At 46.0% G+C, this 17653-nt stretch overlaps 1 protein-coding gene across 2 annotated transcripts in view; it reads right to left on the minus strand.

Annotated features, from left to right (window-relative positions):
* Window positions 1–17001, minus strand: part of PRKCQ (protein kinase C theta) — a 148625-nt gene extending 131624 nt beyond the window's left edge. For both annotated transcript variants that reach the window (XM_019933224.3, XM_073801523.1), the window contains exon 1: window positions 16860–17001. The gene's annotated coding sequence lies outside the window, so the exon portion shown is untranslated. The remainder of the gene's footprint in view (window positions 1–16859) is intronic.
* Between the last annotated feature and the right edge of the window lie 652 nt (window positions 17002–17653).

Consider the following 17653-nt stretch of genomic DNA (forward strand, 5'->3'; position numbering starts at 1 on the left):
AGTACCAAGTGCATTCTCAAGCACCGCGAGGCATGTTTCCTCCGATGTGGCATGTGTGGAGGTTAAAAGGAGGAAAGGAAGTGACGGCTTGGGGGCCTGGACTGCAGGGGTGGGAAGTAATTAGATAGCCCTTTAGTTTCCTTCTACTCATTTGCCCACCTGCTGAAACTGCAGCAAGAAGCAATGAAAAGTTGTGGATTTTTTTTTTTTAAAGGTACAGCCCCTCAGTACTCATCAGAATCGGAATAGTCAGATTCCATATATCTATTTAGACAACAAATACAACGACCACCTACGAAGTCCCAGGCATTTACCAGTAAAGAAACCCAGTGGTGACAAAGGAGCCAGTGATGACAAAGGGCCTCACGGAGGAACAAAGAAGACAAGGGTTATGTATCACTTGGGACCAGGGAGGGACAGAACATGCTTTTTCCGTATCTCCCGACGACTTGTCAGCACCCTTTTTTACTTTTTTTTTCTAACCATGATTTTATGGCACTGAGTGCGTATCAGATGTTTTTCCTGTCCCTCCCTCTCCATAGAAAGAAAGCACTTGGTAATCTAAGCACAGGCCAGGTTCCGGAAATTCATCTCTTTAGTTCTTCACTCTCTTTAGTTCTTCACTCTCTTTACTGATTTCACAGCACTGCCAGGATCTAATTATCTTATTTACATCCTGTTTATTTACCTCCGTGAGGGCTGAGACCTTGGCCCTCTTTTCTCCGCTGTATTCCCAACACCTGCATCAATCGCCGATAACGATCAGTGAAGGGCTTGACCAATGAATACTTGTGGACTGAATAAATCCCCGCCTGCTCCATCTTGTAAGAGTTCCCGTTTTCTCTAAGTTACTGATTAAGCCACTCTAACGTGTGAAGGAAATCTCAGCAGTACTTGCATTTTTAAGAGGATCTGTGTTTCTTAAACTTCTAGTTGGCAGAATTTCAGGTACTGGAATAAAGGGAAGTGAGGACTTTCAGGCGGTGTACTGGAGGGTATTTTGAGATCAGGTGGGAAGTAGCATTCCAAAGGCGGTCACCCTTTGATGTGCTGGGACGTCTGTTCCAAGAAAAAACAAATTCCTCTGTACTGGTCACAGCTTTCTCCCTCCCTCTATGGCCAAACCCATAAATCCTCTAAAAGTGCTGGCTGGGGAGGGCTGCGCAGCAGGGGCCCACGGAGGTCAGAAGGATAAGGTTAAAACAGAAGCCACAGAAAGCACAGATACGCTATATTTCTACCCCCAAGACGGTGCATCGTGGGTGTTATGTGCCTCGGTGGCTACTATAATTTTCCTACTTACTCATTTTCAGGACTAATATTTATATTCAACCTCTGAAAATTGTCCATTTGCTCAAATATGAAATATCTATTATATTTCTAGTTGTTATTTTGCAAGCCAACCAGAAAAATAATAAAGTACAGAGTTCTTAAAATTTTTTTAAATTATTCTTTGGAAAATATTGGCAAAAGAAATGTTTTCTTTTTTCTTCAGTACGCGGGCCTCCCACTGTTGTGGCCTCTCCCGTTGCGGAGCACAGGCTCCGATGCGCAGGCTCAGCGGCTATGGCTCACGGGCCCAGCCGCTCCGCGGCGTGCGGGATCTTCCCGGACCGGGGCACGAACCCGTGTCCCCTGCATCGGCAGGCGGACTCTCAAACACTGCGCCACCTGGGAAGCCCATGTTTTCTTGAATAAGGATATCACTTTCAACGTTTCGGGATCCTGTGCTTCAGGAACTTGTCAAATAACAACAATTAATAAGTAATAGACATAAAAGGGATCAGAAAATTAATTTGAATCTTACCAGTGATTTCGTAGATATACTGACTAAAGAGCAAATTACAAAGTTACCTCAGGTATATACTGAGAAACAATTTAAGTATATCTCACAGCATAAGAATATGTCATTCTTCTCATTTCCAGAACTGCCTTATAAAGTCGAAGTTCAAACTTCAAAGTTATCACCAAAGAAGTTTAACCTGGCTGCATTTCGCACTCAGTTTTAATTAAACACACTTTCTTCTCAACAGCTCTTTGCAAATTACAGCTGTGTGTGTGTGTGTGTGTGTGTGTGTGTGTGTGTGTGTGTGCGCGCGCGCGCCCGCGCGCGCGCCCAGAGCTGATAGAATTTGCCATTTTAAAATGTGCCCCAAACCGTAATTGAGATATAAAGAGGGAAAGAAGTCTCAAAACTCATTTCTTAGAATTAATACCACTGTCAGGTAGTATTTTTAAAAAGTGAGTCCGTAGACACAGTATATTGCCACATTCAGCCTAAACCAAGTAGAGCATTAGGAACATGGACTACGGCGTCCAACTGCCTGCGTTCAAATCCCGGCTCTGCGGTTTAGCAGCTCGGCGACTCTGAACAAGCTGTTTAACTGGTTTCCTCGTCTGTAAAATGGGGACAATAACAGGACCCACCTCCAGTGAGTTAATAGATGTAAACGGATCGCAGCAGCTCCTGGATGCAGAAAAAGCTCAATCCAAGTTAGTTATAAGTATTAGTACTGAGTCTGATACACTCAACAGAGTCAAAGGAAAGATGGTCATATCTTCTTCCTCCACCATCTAGCAGAAAACATTTTCTCACGATGATTACTTCCTTTAGAGTTGTTTTGTCAAAAGGCGGCTCCTGCTCTTTCAAAGTGGGTCTTCCTCGCTGGGGATTAGCTACATCCTCCCTCCCCTGAGTCACACCACTTCCCCTGAACCTTGTCACCAGCGTCAAGTACAACAGTTTCACTTTGATGTTATTGAGTCAATTTGGCCCAGGAGGAAAGCTATTCAGACCAGCGAAATAAGCACCACCGTGGACTGAGGAGTGATGGTCCCACAGGTTTTCCCGGAAGCAGCAACTCTTCTTCCCTTTGCCCAACTTCTCTCCCGCCCTCTTGGTCGGGCAGTCACCTGTTGAGAAGGTGTGCAGTGGAGTGAGGCTGTGTTATTGTTTGGCATCGGGGTGCCCCGCCTTTTAACTGCACGTCCGGGATGCCCCGACAGGGTGCGGTTCCCGCATCTCTGTGGATGCACATGGCTGGGTCCGATGTCAGCCTTCTGTTTCTTCCTTCTTACCCATGACACTACGCTCTCACTGAATACTGTTTCAACTCGTCTCTCGTCCTCTGTGCGTCTAGCGTGTTCCCTTTCTCTCTCTGCACGTTGGCGGTTCTGCATCCACCTTCGGTTCCGTCGCTCGGCTCACTCTTCACGGCTCTGACCTCCTCACACCGCCTTCTTCCTGTTTGGGGTTTTCTGGTCTTCCCTCCAGGCACCCCGCCACTCTACCCTGTGCGTAGACTATGCTGACTGTAATGCCTGAGCGCTTGCTCTGTGGGGGACAAGGCCAGGGCTGGAGAGAGAGACTCGGACCCCTGCCCTCAAGGAGCTCACGGTGTGGTCGGGGAGGAGGGGGTGTTATTACCGCCGCGGTGGCTTCCTCACAGGGCACTTCACCGGGGGAAGGATGCTTTCATACAGCAGGGGGTGGGGGAGCCTTTGCAGAGGCAGTGATGTCTGAGGGGCCAGCCAAGTGAGGATGCAATGGGAAGAAGTGCATCCCAAGCACATGGTCCCACGTGGAGCTGTGCTAACCAAGTGGCGGTTGAAGAACGACTGGTGCTCGGGGCCTGGTGAGAGCGAGGCTGAGAGGCAGGCAGGGGACAGATAGGGAAGGACCTGGCAAGCCATGTGAAGGGTCTGGATCTTATTTTGTAGGTGACACAGAGCAAGGCGGAGAACGGCAATCAGATTTTTGTTTTCGTCAAGTCCTTCTGTCAGAGTGAAGAGGCTCTATCTCAGAAAATAAACGTGAGGTCACTTTTATGAAACGTTATCCTATAACAGCCTAAATATTTGTGCTAGGCTGTGTTTCCACAGACGGCTGCAAGAGCATCTCCCATTCCAAAGCTCTTCTGCAATGCCACTTGGCCGGGCCCCTCCCTGTGATCTTGGCTGGCCTGGGATTTGCTTGGACCAGTAGAACTCCGTGACGCTCTGCGTCTTCTTAGTTTGGCCCTTAAGAGATGTGAGCCTTTGTGTGTTGGGAACACTCACTCTGAGAATCTAATTACCATGAAAGGAAGCCCAAGGTAGCCGCACAGAGAGAAAGAGAGGGAGCGGGATGTCCCAGTCTTCGAGCCATACCTACCCAGTGCCATATAATATATGAGTGGTCCCATCTCAGATCTGTGCACAACCTCACGAGAGACGCCAGGTGAATCCGTCAGGCGCAGAACCAGCCCACATTCCTGAGCCACAGAATCATGAGCAAAGAAAACGGTGTTGTTTTAAGCCACTAAGTGTCAGGGAAGTTTGTTACACAGTGACTGATACCCAAAGCAGTAGTCTAGGTCAAATAAATAGTACACCACAGCCTTGACAAGTTCAGGACAATCGCATTGGTCCACTGTCAACATGTGCTAAGCTGTACTTCACTTAATTACTTATCACCAACTCTTATTTCAAGCCTATGTCACACTTAACGGATGAGCGCTCAAGCTTTTACAAAAAATGGTTCTTAGAAAATGTAATCCTCTGATTCCATCCTGCAAAAAGGCTAAGAAAATGCAGTGTGTGGATTTAAATTCCCTGGAATTCAGTCTGAACTTTCCTAACGGTAGTTTTCAGACAAAGAGCCAAACAAACACATGTCTCACTTTTCGGACCTGCAGAACGTCTGTTGGTTCTTTATAATTTGCTTTCTTAGCTATATTGCTAAATGTCTTGAGATAGGCCAATACTTGAATAAACGGTGTGATCTCTCTCTGGGTCTAGATGTTTAGACCTAGAGATCTTGACTATTTTTCCATGAGAAGATATCTACAATATTTTTTTCAGGAGAAAACCGATTTTGTATATTTAAAGGAAGATATATTCTCTCTGTTCTGAATACCTCTAGTCTGTTCTCGAAAGAGAAAGGCTTGCCCTTCTTCCTTTCATTTCAACTGAAATAATAAAATTCAAATATGATGTTATGTGATGACATTTCTCACTACCAGCTCCGCCTGTGGGAAACTGTTAACGGATAACTTTGCCTTCATTAATTTCTAAAATTATGTGCTAGTTTATGCTTGGCAATATTGGCAATTTGGGGTCAAGTAAGTTGCATTTTATTTTAATAAGTAATGCAAAGCCTTTCCTACTGCTCACGTGGCTTTCTTTCCTAAAGCACTTTTCATCAAAGTTCCCAAGTGCACTATAAATAATAACAAGCCTCAATGCCCAGGAACTAGGAAAGAATCCCTGTTGTCAAATCCTTCGTTTTATTGGAATGGAGGAAGGTTAAGGTATTTTGTGCTGAACCTTTGGCAAATATTCAGACTGCCCCTGCTCCAGAACTTGGAATTATGCAATTTATTTCTCCCTGAATTATTTCAACATTAAAAGGAGTTTTACAAAGCTATCTAGGACTGGCTCAGCTGCATGTAAGAATTACTCTGATGAAAGAGTTTATTTATGGCTACTGTGAATATCACTCCATCTGTACAGCCTAAATATGTCCTTAAAAATGCATGCTAATTTATTTTTCTTTTCCAATGACTGATGCAGAAGAATGAAGAGAGTTCCCATCCTGAGAGGGGAGAAGATGCTATTCACCACGATCCTATCTTCCAGAAACAAAGTCCACTGAGGAAATCAAGTTGTTCTTTTTGGAGAAGCGGCATTTTGAGAAAACCTGGTTGTTATTAGATTTCTTGTGCCACTGTCATCACTGACACAGTAGAAGAAAAAAATGTGTTATCATGTGAAGTTTTAATTTGCAAAATCTAAATGACAGTGGAATGATTTCAGTGTTTGGGTGACTGCACTCCCATTTACTGGCGAAGGGTTACGCTACTGGTTATATTCTCTGTTCTGCACCTGTGCTTACGAGCGGGCTAACTACAGACTGGGAGCCGTGAAATGTATCCACTACTGCGCCACACCAGGTGCCTGGGTGAAATCCCGGTGTGACCAGAATGTGTAGATATCAAAAGAACCCCCGCCCCTCAAACAGCTACAAAATATTAGGACCAGGAGGGATCCTACAGATTCCTCATCCGACTCACTCGTCTTATGGTCAATATGACAAAGCAGGAATGAGAACGTGGGTCTCCTCGCCCCCATTTCTGTGACCCTTCCATCTGCCTTCACTGTTAGATGGCTTGGGAAGACTGGCAAGGCCATGGAAAAGCTGGACAAAGGCAGGGGGAAGGATGCCCCAAGATCCTATAGCCTCTCTCCAGTCTCTGCTACTGAAAAAGACAACCTAATCTGGATTAATACCCTTGGGTGCCAACTCCCGTATGTCTTCATTTATTGCAAGAGAAATAAATGCAGGAAAGCAAGGTGGAGGGACTGGCACAATGGAACTGGGCAGGGGAGGGGAGGAAGGCAACAGGTGACAGGGTATAGAGTCTGGCCAAACAGACGTCAATGCGCCAAACTGTAACGTAGTACTTGGCCCTATGCACCACTTCTGAGCCAGACCCTTAACATTCACCTTAAGCAGACAGGCCAACATTGCAGTGCTTAGGGCTCTTAGCACTAACGATTAGGCCCTGAAAAATGTGACATTCAAAGTCAGAATCCTTCTTGTTAGCGATGAGAGAAAAATAAAATCTATTCCCAGACTAGGAGAGGCTTCATGACTTCCGCAAATCAAGATGCGGTCTGAGCTCTGTGCCGAGAGTTTAAGAAAGAGAAGGAAATAGAAGACCTGGAATAGGTGAGCTTCCTCAGGAAACACTAATTGAATTCGAATATCGTTATTGAGCTCTGCTTATGAGCTAGACAGAATCTCAAGTCCCCAGAGACACGAGGAAGCATAAGAGGGAGGGTAACACGTTACAAGCTACACAGAAAAGGTACAACACACAAAGACACTTGCTTGGGTGACTGCTAAAGGGACTCTGGTTGAGAAGAGGCTCCATGAACACAGTGAGGAATGCACTTGGGGGGCCACCTGATTTTCTTATTTCCCAAAGGAAAGCAGGATACATGGGATGGAGAAGCCATTAGGCTCTGGAAGGAAGGGGTGCTGAGTCTCACACAGGGAGAAATGTCTCCCTTGTTCTGCAGTCAAAGATGAGCATAACTCTTTGGTTGCCCTTGTGTGATTCCCCCACCCACCCCCGGGGGGGGGAATGTCACAGTGGAACTCACAGAGCGTTTCCCCTGAAACATGATGGCATTCACACAGCAAGTATACTACAAACTGCCTCTGAAATCCCACTGGGGTGACACAGGCTTTTGAGGTTAAAACCCTAAGCTCCAGTTTTAACATTGTTTCAGCTGTGCGTTACTTGCCATTAGAAGCCCAGGCTGGTGCTCACTTTATTACTGCTGGGATTTATCTTTAATCTTCTTTAAATATTATGTTATTTTCCTCCGCTGGTTCCATATTTCTGGTTACACTTTCAGTGAGTCCCCTAAATTATTACTCTTTAAGCTATTTTTCTTTGAATACTCTCAATTATTGAATCTTTGGCATGCCTTTATTGTCCTAGTTCTCAAATTTAGTCTTTTACTTTTTACCTTAATGAAGTGTAAGATCATGATGATTTTGTTCTGAAGAATCCTTAAAATCTTTTATCGTTTCATTAAATTTTTTAACCTTTTACCCTTTGATAATTTCTTTTCATTAAAATAATTTTGCGTCTGCTGTATATCTGCATTTAATGTTTACCTACTGCCTCAACCTTGTAGGATATTTCAGAATATTTCAATATTACTTTTTATTTCCTGATCATTCCTAATCTTTTTGCCTTTTATTATTGGCATCTCCCAGCAAAGTGAGAAACTATGAGGATGACAGAGGGAGAAAATCATACCACAGAGATGGGGAGATGGAGTTTTTCCCTTGTAGCAAGATGCGTTTTCCCATTTTTTTTTTTTTTTTTTTTTTTTGCGTCTTCCCATTTTTAAATGTTTCCCATCACCTTCAACTCTCTGTGGTAGAATGTATCTAGATAATTCCAGAGACCCACAGGCAAAAACTGCTGAAGATGATAATGATTCTATTTGTGTAGACATTTAAACTACTAGGTTGGGATTAGCACACAGCCCCTTAGACAATAAAGGTTCTAAAATGTTTGGCTCATTTATTTATTCCACTAATATTTATTGAGCACCTACGATGCATCAGAAACAGTGCTAGATACCAGGGATTCAATCAAGAATAAGAGAATGTGCCTTCTGCCCTCAGAGAGTTTACAATCTATTTGGAACATCTAAAGGTAAAGAAACCAGTATATGCTAAGTGCCGTGCCAGCTAACGTGTACTGACTGGTTGCCACACATGGGGCTAAGTGCTGTATATAGATGATCTCGTACATGCTTTAAGGACATGTGGGAGGCAACAACATCCTAATTTGGAGGAAGAGTTTTCCAGAGGAAAACTATCTAAGTGAGGCACTGAAAATGTAGAGAATAGCCAAAGGAAGGAGGGATTAGAGGTAGGGCAGAAATTTCCATGAGGCAGTAGGATGCACAGAACCACTACGGAACCCAAAGAGGCTTGGACTTGGAGGAAAGTGATGTGTGTGGTGCTGGAGAGATGAGGCTGGAGAGGACGGGGGAGTGCAGACCAACTAGAACCTTCTAATTCATGTTACAGGGTCCAGCTTTCATTCCAAGTACACTGGGTAGCCACTGGAGAGTTTAAAGCAAGGAGTGACAAGCTCAGATCTGGGTTCTAGAAGGATCCTCCCAGCTGCAGCACGGAGGACAGTCCACAGTAACAGAGACCAGTGAGGAGGTTCTGGCAGTGATCCAGAAGAGAAATGGTGTGACCTGCAAATAGCGTGGGGGCTGGAGAAGGCGGATGGAGTAAAAAGATAAGCAGGGGGTGCAGGTAACAGAACTTGGTTTGGGCTGAGCTGCGGAGGTGACGAGTCAAGGAGGACATCCAGGTTTCTTTGTGCAAGGACAGCTGATGCCAGCACCAGACACAGAAAAGAACGGGAGGCGGGTCTGTGGAAAGAGAAAGGGGAAGACAACACCTGCAGTGTGGGGCATGGGGTGCTGGATGCGCCCGTCAAGCAGCAGCAAAAGAGGACTCTGGATAGGTCATGGATGGGCAGTGGTCAGCCAGGAGGTGGCTGTTAAGGTCAGTGAGCGGTGAGGTTACCCATGGGGTGAGAACACTGAGGAACATCAACCTTCCAGGGGACAGAAAGGAGAGCAGTAGCTTGAAAAGCACAAGAGAGGAAGGAAGGAGAACGGGAAGGGGGGATGGGAGGAAGACGTTGCTCAGAGAATCCAGAGGTGCTCAGTAGCTGTCTGCTGCAGAGAAGTCAAGGAAGACGGGAGAGGAATTATAGCAAGAATCAGCAAAAGGGAACAGGAGTGGGATCCATTCCCAGAGGCAATGCCAGATGTCTGTGGCCAGGACACGGAGGGAGAACACAGAGCAGCAGGTGCAGAGGACAATTTAAGGAGTCTGGCTGTGAAGAGGAGGAAAGAGAGAAGTACCTGGAGGGAGGCACAGAAGGATGGCCTTTTTCTTCAAAGAAGGGAGGGATTTCAGCATGTCTGTACAGTGAGAATGGGGCCAAGCATGAGGGAGGGAAGGAAAATACAGGTGCAAGAGGACATAATCAAGAGAATGAGATTCTCAAGGAGGAAGAAGAAATGGATTCCAGAGCTTCAATGGAGGATGAACGTTAGGTGAGGCTTTTTTTCTTTTTTCTTCATTGTAAAAGACGGGAAGGATGGGAGGGTGGATCCAGACAGAGTTGGGCTTGTAGCCCTGTGATCTCAGGGTAAGGTGGTTTTCATCAGGAAAACTTCCATTTTCTCAGCGAAGCCGGCTGAGGGGGTGACGGTGGCAGGAGACGGTCTGAAATAGCTGCTGTAGAAAGAGAGTTGACCAGGCAAAGTCTGAAAGCCTGGCAGGTGCTGGAGATCATGGAATCACGCACCAGGAATTTGCATAATTGCATCACTTTGTCCAGTAGAAACTCATTAGCCTCTGGATACACACTGCGAAAAGGAGACAGTGGGACTCAGCTATGGCCCCAGGGATCCCAGCTTTAGAAAGGAAAGCGCAGCGCCTCACATGGCTCCACGGAGGCTGCTTCGCCCAGCAGCAGGGAGAAAGCTTCAGGGGGGAGGAAAGAGTGGCCCTTTTCATCTTTGTCAACAGCCCTGGTCTGTTTAATCAATACTACTTCTTCCTATGTGACTTAGTTCCTTAAGAAGCTGATGGGGTATATCCCAAAGTCCCTATTGCTCTTAACTAACGTGGAATATGGTTATAACACATTCCCTGAGAAGATGTCTTCAAATTGCGGGAATACAATCTATGGAGGCCTGAAAGGAAGATTAAATTGTGAGCCAAGAGATCAGGGTTCACAGTCATTTGTCGGGTAACCCTCGGTCAAGTTTCTTAAGCTCTGCAAGCCTCAGCGTCTCCTCTGTAAACTGCAGATGCCACCCAATGAGCAGTACCGTAGGAGGAGATAATTCCATGCATCCAGGCACCTGCATGGTGATCGCCCAACTAACGTCACTTTCTCCTGCCCTCCCTCCAGGCCTGCGCCTGTGTGATTCTATAACTTAAAAGGAACATTATAGAAAACTAAATGTCACGGGTCTATCATTTTCAAGCTTTTGGGTAAGACACATGTCCCAAACTCCAGGACCCAAACTTTCATGAACTACTCTTGCTACATGAAATGCCTGCTGGTCTTTTCTGTTCCATTCGACTTCATATTTAAAGATATGCTTGTTCCAACACAGTAAGTTAACTCCATAATCCAATAATGGATTGTGTCTTGCAGTTTAAAAAACACTGGGTGAGAGGCCCGTTTTTCTATCACTGAAAACATTCACGGACCACAGAACGGAAAATGCTGAAGACTACTGCTCTAAAAGCGCTACACACGCAGCTGACGTGAATTTCTCCCCAAACTGAAAGAAAGGTCAGCTGACTTTCATGAAAGACTTGGCTTCTTGCTCACCTGGGCTGAGAAGAGTTGTCTTATCTGACCATGAACTCACAGCATTTGGCTTGCTTTGGAAACTCCCCCGTATCTTGGCAACACTCTACTTGCTACATGCTTATTTTAGCATCTACTCAGTGTGAACTGAGTAGAGGGCTGAGACGGGAAAGAGGGTAAGATAGCCAAGGGCAACTAAGGGGCTGCTCTTTGTACTTTCAACTAAAGAGTGTAGTCGATGCCAGTAGCACACTTTGAGGGGGAACTCTGGGCTCAGCCCCTCTACTCACTCACCAGCTGTGCTCAAACCAGACTGTCTTCCTTTCCCTCACTAGGATGTCATGCTCCCAGCTATCCTAAAATGCCATTCCCACCTTCCAGAACATCCTCATCTACCCCTCAGGTCTCAGCTGAGCCGTTGCTTTCTCTGGGACGTCTTCTCAGACACCCCAGATCTAGTGCTCCCATGACACCACGTATGTCCCTAGTACAGCGCTTACACACTCATTCTGCACTCATTTACTCACTACGTGCCAGCACTACTGTAGGAGCTGGGAATACGGCTACAGACAAACGCCAGCCCTCAGGGAGTTTATACTCTAGAGAAAGAAACAGACAAACTACACATATAACGTTGTCATATAAACTGACATATAACAATACAAATATTGGGCTGGCCAAAAAAGTTCATTGGGTTTTTCCATAAGACGTTATAAAAAAAACCCAAATGAACTCTTTGGCCAACCCAATACATGATGAAAGCATCACACTTATAATTTCCCCTTCATCTGTCCGCATCTCCGCCCCGGGTGGGTTACACAGCACAGCGTGCGGCTCTGCGCCTCCCAACAACAGCTTGACGGATGAAACCACAGCCATCAACTTTTTGGTTCTCTCCACTGTCCTAAGAATTTGTCCTGGGCTTCCCTGGTGGCGCAGTGGTTGAGAGTCTGCCTGCCGGTGCAGGGGACACGGGTTCGTGCCCTGGTCTGGGAAGATCCCACATGCCGCGGAGCGGCTGGGCCCGTGAGCCATGGCCGCTGAGCCTGCGCGTCTGGAGCCTGTGCTCCGCAACAGGAGAGGCCACAACAGTGAGAGGCCCGCGTACCGCAAAAAAAAAAAAAAAAAAAAAAAAAAAAAAAAAAAAAGAATTTGTGTTGTTTTGGTCACATATGAGAGATAACTCAACCTTTACCTAATCTTCTGCACATTTAGTGTCATTAATACTAACGCCACGCTTACTTGATTCTCAACAACTATTCATTGCTAAACCACGAGGTCCTTCACATAAGCAGGGGCAGCCCTCCCTACAGAGACGCGGTGTTTATCTGTCAGGAGCCCTCCTGCCCATGGGTTCCCTAGTCCTCCAGGAGGTGCTGGAGTAATAAGTCCTCCAGTTATTCTTCGCTAGAAAAAGGGACATAAACACAAGGTGAGATAGGAAAAAACTAATTCAGGAGCAGCATCGGCCCAGAGAACCCGCACGTCGGGCACCAAATGATTTGGTAAAAAGCTAACTGGTTAATTGGTTAACCTCACACCCATTAGGATGCCAACTGTCAAAAAACAGAAAATAATGGGTGTCGAGTATTGCAGAGGACGGGAGACGCTGACACCCTCGTGTGCTGTTGGTGGGAGCGTAACATGGTGCAGCCGCCACAGAAAACAGTGTGATGGCTCCTCAAAAAACTAAACCCGAAATTATCATCTAATCCAGCAATTCCACTTCTGGGTCTACAGCCAAAAGAATCTAAAGCAGAAATTTGAAGAGATACACCCATATTCACAGCAGCACTACTCGTAAGCCAAAATGTGGAAGCAGCCCAAGCGTCCATGAACAGATGAATGGATAAACAAAATGTGGTGGATACATACAATGGAATCTTCTTCAGCCTTAAAAAAGGAAGGAAATTCTGCCACGGGCTACAACACAGAGGAACCTGAAGGACATTAAGCTAAGTGAAATAAGCAATTCACAAAAAAGACAAATACTGTCAGATTCCATTTATATGAGGTCCCTAGAGTAATCAAATTCAGAGAGAAAGTAGAAGGGAGGTTTTAAGGGGCTGTTGGAAGGGATGGATGGGGAGTTATTGTTTAATGGGTACGTAGTTTCAGTTTTGCAAGATGAAAAGAGCTCTGTAGATGGACAGTGGTGGTAGTTGCATGACAACGTGAATGTACTTAATGCCGCTGAACTGCACGTTTAAAAATGAGGAAGATGGGAAATTTTGCTACGTGTATTTTATCACAATTTAAAATATTTAATTGGTAGGTCGTCTAGCTCTGTGGTTTATGGCAATGCTTGGTGATCACACACACCTGATTCTAACAGTTACCAGCTGGAAGAGCTGGGCAAGCGACTCAACCTCCCTGAGCCTCCGTTTCCCCATCTGCAGAATTCGGATGGTGATGGTGGTGGTGATGGTGATATCAAATTTATATAAGCTTCGCGAAGATTAAACATTGCAGACAGTAATGTCCGTCAAATACAAATAAAACTGAGTATAATGTCTGGCACATAAATTGTAAATAATAATACATCCATAAAACCATGCCTTATTGCTTTTATTGGCTCTGATTACCATCAATATTATTAGCTTAATTCAAAAGTTAACATCATAATTTTTTAAAAAAATGATATAAATGAACTCACTTATGAAACAGACTCACAGATTTTGAAAACAAACCTATGGTTACCAAAGGGGAAATGTGTGTGGAAGGGGGATAAATTAGGAGCTTGGGATTAACATAAACACACTACTAAATATAAAATAGAAAACCAACAAGGACCTACTGTATAGCACAGGGAACTCTACTCAATATTCTGTAATAATCTATATGGGGAAAGAATCTGAAAAAGGATATATGTGTATGTATAACTGAACCACTTTTGCTGTACACCTGAAACTAACATTGTAAATCAACTACGCTCCAATAAAACTGAAAAAACAAAAGTTAACATCAATCTGTAGAAGTATATGCTGCCAGAGTGAGTGGCTTTGAATATCCGCTAATTTAATCCCAGAGCAGAAATCCACGATTGCAGGCTTAGGATGTGCTATTCCTAATTTCAGAAACCTCTGGTTCTCATTTTGCACCAAGGATATCTTTAGATGACAGAGCAATGTGTCTAAGTGCTTGACAGGTTAAAATAATGAAAGATGTTTCCATTATTGCAAGGAAACACCTTATATCTTTTTTGCCTCGACATCATGTTTTCCTATGAGTTTCTCCTAATTTCTGCCTTAACAGTTAAAATACATATTAGAAAGCAAACCTGAATGATTTGCTGCTTGAAAACGAGACACTTAACGTTTTAAAATAGACAGAAACAGAAAGAATGAGTTTAATGCTATGTCATGTCACCACAAGACTAATTTCCCTACTTTTTAATTACAATCTGATTTTGGGCAACAAAATTACGTAAATATGAAACCACATTATACATCGGTATTCTCTGGGACTTACAACCATTTTTTATTTTTATGAAATGATTTGTGAAAATTACTTGAAAAACAGATAAAAGATTGAACCCTCTAAAATGGAAGCCACCTGAAATCAAAAATACCCTTAACAGTCACATTTGATTACTATATCAGCAATACTTTCAAAGGCCAACAACATAATCAGTAACTCTAAAACATGAAATGCACTAAGAACAGGAAGTACTAATTCCAATTCCTATTTTAAAGGAAGGCAAATGTCCTATCGTCAAATTCTGCATTATAAGGAGATCTGTGGAGCTTTACTCCTGAATCTCCTGGTAGATTTCTACCAGAAGCCCACACTCTCAAAAGAAAATCCTGAACCCAGTCCACATGGAATTTTAGATAAAACACCAAATTCATGACACAAAAGAATTTCGTCTTTTCCACAGAAGAGAGACAATATATTACAATGGCATGAGGGACCTTTATAGAAATGGCCAAAGACAAATGGGCTATTCGAGGGAGCCTCCAGGACCTGCTGTGAACAAGAGAAATCTCATCTCAGTGTTGAGATTTGAAGAAGGACCACAGTGTGACATACTGAACAATATCCCTGCATACCCAAAAGACAAGTGACACAAAAGAAAGTTCCAGTGTTGACCTATGTATCTTCCAAACAGACTCAATAGGGAGTGTCTGTTGCAGGGAGGAGGGTCTGGGAGAAGGAAAGCAGCTCAAGCTCGTCTGAGAGCCACCTGCCATCCTGAGCAACCATCACACAAGACAGTGGCGGAAGCGAACAAGTGATAAGGCGGAGGAGGTGACAAGAGTCCTCCCTGGAAGTTTACATTTTAAAAGTTTACAAGAAAAATCACAGGGGCTGAAACAAAGGCTGGTGATGCCGACAGGTTACTCTTGAAATCAGAGAGGAAAGTTATGGGGGGGAACTCCCCAAAAAAACAACTTAATTTTGACTTAATTTTGACTTAATTGCTAACTTGGAGGAGTTCCACAGCTGGGGCTTTGAAGGTTTTAGAAGCTCTTCCCATGTTGCCTCTTTAAATATATATACAGTTCAATCAGCACAAGACTAACCAGATCAGTCTGTGGCAGACACCTGCCTCAAACAATGGCACTGATCTCCGAGGGATTTCAAACAGCTGTGCATAAACTTCAAAAGTAATTTGCAACCAAATTAGTAAATGTCACCCTCCTTCCCACCAGACACAGCATTTTTTAAAAGACATTAAGTATCCGCGGTGAGACAGCCATTTTACAAGAGTTAACAAAGATAAGTTATGGGGGAAATGAAGATGGTGATTCACAAGTTTGGGTGTGGGGTAGGAGTTGGGGGGGGACCTTACGAACAGGGCTTGTCTATCAAGTATCCCCAACAGGAAAGGACGGTGGTGATCACAGCTTCTAGAGAACAATGTAAGGAGAGCAACAACCAGACTCGTGTTCAGAAAGGGCAGGGCACCTGCAGGACCCGCACGTTACCGCTACCTAGGGATGGATCATCCTTGGTCTGGGTCATTCTCTCCACGGACACAGAGCGGTGTCCTCTCCTTCTTCTCCCCGTGTCACCACCTCCTTCCTTGTCAGCTTGGTCCATCACGGAATCATCTTTTCTTAGCACCACTCTGATCAGGACAGCCCCGAAGGACGAGGCAGCTCAGCAGTGCTGATCCTGCAGAAATCCCAGCATGTCCCAGGTGAGGCCGCCTCGGGCCTCTCTTCATTGACCCCGTGGGGAGTGCCGAGCCGTTAGCATGAAAGGTCCATTTCACACTGATAACCGGGGCCCTTAAAAACCCAATAAAATAAAGACACTGACTCTACTTTCTTAACGTGTGGCCCTCAAAGCTGAAAAACATTCTTACCAAGGTTACAGGATTGAGTACCAGGAAAAAAACCGCTCTCACCCACAATTACGGCATGAAGCACCCCCTTTTTTTTCTTTGTATCTATCAAAACCGGCCTCGCCCCGACAACGGCCCCTGGAAACAAACCAAGTTTGTTTAGAAGCGAGTGTTAGCAGCCCTATCCGATCCTCTAACAAATGCCAAGAAAACTGGTTATTTTCCTCTGCGGACAGGTTGCCACTGCATCAAACACCTCTCCTTCCCAATACGTGCCGAGAACACAAAACTTTCCGCCGCCCTCCTCCCTCCTCCCTCCCTCCCACCCAAGCCGTTCGTTCAGGTGAGAGAAAACCCCAGAAGCAAGAGGAGGCGGCCCGGCCCCTTCCCCAGTGGCCTCCGCCCGGCCAAGGTCCGCGCATCCCGGGCACCCCGCGCGCGAGAAACCACGGAAACTAGACCCAAAGTTTGCGGCTCGAGTGGCCGTTTCCGAGTTCGCCATCAGCCTACTCGCCCCTTCCTGGACCGGCTGGGAGCCAGAGCCCGAGCTGGGTGGCCACCCCCCGCCCCTCGCAGGGCGCACGGCCCCGGCCCCGCGCCTCCTGCCCTCCCGGTCGGCGCCCGGCGCAGGGACCTACCTGCGGGCGACAGTGGCCCGAGCTCGCGGCTGGGCGGCGGCGGCGGCGGCGGCGGTGGCTGCGCGGGAGCGGGGTGCCGGCGCGGTGGGTGCGCCCGCGGGCGGCGCCGGCCAGAGGGCGCTAGTCACCCCGCGGCCCCACCGCCGAGCCTGCTCCCCCGACACCCTCCCCGGAGTCGCGGCCCGCGCACCACCCGCCGCGCGCAGCTCTCCTCTAGGGCCCGCCCAGCGCTCCTCCCCGCGCTTCCGCTCGCGGCGGCTTCGGCCCTGAGACCAGGACCCATCCCCGCGCTGGGGATACTGAGCCAGGCGCCGCGCGCGGGCAGAGGAGCCCCGAGTCCACGTGACTCTCCATCCAACCAAACCGAAAAGCGAAACGAGCCTTCCCACGGGAAGGCTCGAGGTCATTAGGTAAAATGAACTTCAGCTGTTTTGCCAGCTTTTCCACTAGAAAGGACTAGAACCCTATTCTTTTAAAACGACCCACCTGAGAAGGATTTGGTGCCGTTCTGTCCGCTAGATAATCTTTCCTCGGTTGTGGCCTACCTCTGACTGTTCCTGCTCAGTCGTTTTATATATCATTTCCAAGTTGCATTGCTTTGAACTTGACAGCCCTTGAAGCTGCAGTGCAATGTCTTATCAGTGCATTTGTCATTGGAAGATTTTACGCCTGGTTTGTGGTACTGATGATCGTGATGAGGATAGTTGGGGTGCTTTTTCCTGTGCTCTGTAGAATTAACTTTTCATTCAGGTTAGGAAATCTCTATACTGGTTACCAGTACTGCAGGGCCGTTC

This window comes from Tursiops truncatus, chromosome 2, assembly GCF_011762595.2.
Source record: "Tursiops truncatus isolate mTurTru1 chromosome 2, mTurTru1.mat.Y, whole genome shotgun sequence".
Lineage (NCBI taxonomy): Eukaryota > Metazoa > Chordata > Mammalia > Artiodactyla > Delphinidae > Tursiops > Tursiops truncatus.